Here is a 1,701-nt window from a genome sequence, read left to right as displayed (position 1 = left end):
GATACATTTCTAATGTTTACAAGTAGTATAAAGGTGTGAGATTGAGAGGGTGTGTGGATGTGATTATGCAAGAGATAGGAAAAACAAAAAGTCTACTTTCTCTTACGTGTTTACTTTACATAATTCTTGTATAAATTGGAAGTTTCAGTTACACTACATAATTGCACTATCCACTATTGAGTATGAGTACATTACTGCCACAAAAGAAATTAAGAAGTCTTTGTAGCTTAAAGGTTTTCCAAAATATGTGTTTTGGATAGTGATGTGGCTGTACATTCTCATAGTCAATATACTGTATATCTAAATTTACTCTTTATTTCTAGGTAAGAGCAAGATGCCAAAGACGGGACACGATGGAATTTAGTTTTCCAGTACAAAGGTTTCTTGGCATTAAGATGAATATGTGTTAAGTTTGTTGCCAGATAAACTTTAATGGGCAATGCTGTGATTTAGTCGACTACAAGGGCTTTGACCTATAATTGAAGAACTATTCCACAATATATTGGTTCGTTGACCCGATCAAAGTGAAGAATTATCATTTTAGAGGTGTTAACACGTTTTAGAGAGTCTCAAATAGCTAGATGGGTGAATCTTGACCGTTGGATCATCTTTTGGTCAATGGTTGGGTTCCTCGTATTAATAAGAGGAAACCCACCCTAGCTAAACATTGATTTACTCTATCGTTGTTACAATCGAATTCTTTTAGGTCAAAAATCAATGGTTGAATTGTCAAAGTCAAAGTCAAATAGGGACTAAAATGTAAGAAAGTATTTTATTAGGGTTATTTTATGATAAAAAAATATTTTGAGGGTTTAAGATGAATAAAATTTTAAGTTTGGATTTATTTTTCTAAATTTGGAAGTTAAGGATTTAATATTTTATTATATGAAATTTAGTATGACTAAATGTTATATTATATGGAAGATGAGGGACTTACCTCGCAAAACCTCACTAATTTGACCATTTAAACCCAATTGCCATTACTTACTTTATAGATATTTTTCATACCAAACCGGGTAGAGAGGCTGGAAACGGTAGAGGAGGAAAAGAACAAACAAAAGAAAAGAGAAAGGAAGAAAAAGAAGAAGAAAAAGGAAAAAGAGGAGGAGAGAAAGGAAGGAAAATAGGTAGTTTAAGCTTGTTTCCATTCCCTTTTCTCTCTATTTTCTTCAAGAGATAAAGGAATGATTTTATGTTAAACTTTTAGGGTTTTAACTTGTGGTACAAATTTAAGATTTAAGAGGCTAAGAGTAAAAATTGGAGCTCAAGCTTGTTGATTCTTTAATCTCCAATTTCATTAAGGTAAGAATACCAATTTTTGGCAAACCCTAGATTTTAAATTGGATACTTGAGTAAGGATTAATTGTGAACATGATTATGGTGATGATGTATTAACTTGAAAGAATGGATCTATGGAATAAAATGTAAATTAGATTGGTGCAAGTGGGAATTCAAGTTTCACTAGATTAGAATAAAGAATTATTTTTATGTTTAAGATGTAGGTAATTATGATAATTTAAAGATTAGTGAAAGGCTAGAAGGTTGAATTTGTTTCAAATATGAAGGAAACTAAAGAATATATTCAAGTGCCGAGAAGTCAAGTTCTAATATTTCATAATTAAATGTTAAGAGATACTTAGCATGGGAGTTGTTAAATTAGTTATTTCACATCATATTTTAGGTGATGACGTGAAAGCTTGA

The 1,701-nt window shown here is 31.0% G+C and overlaps 1 long non-coding RNA gene across 1 annotated transcript; it reads left to right on the top strand.

Annotated features, from left to right (window-relative positions):
* Positions 1–1,094: 1,094 nt before the first annotated feature.
* LOC111408224 lies at positions 1,095–1,701 on the top strand. Its single transcript, XR_002705305.1, has 3 exons — positions 1,095–1,127; positions 1,235–1,302; positions 1,682–1,701. It is a non-coding gene; the product is annotated as an uncharacterized LOC111408224 (long non-coding RNA).

Source organism: Olea europaea, chromosome 13 (genome assembly GCF_002742605.1).
Source record: "Olea europaea var. sylvestris chromosome 13, O_europaea_v1, whole genome shotgun sequence".
Taxonomy (NCBI): domain Eukaryota; kingdom Viridiplantae; phylum Streptophyta; class Magnoliopsida; order Lamiales; family Oleaceae; genus Olea; species Olea europaea.
Note: the sequence above shows the minus strand (reverse complement) of the source record. Positions and strands in the feature narration are given on the sequence as shown.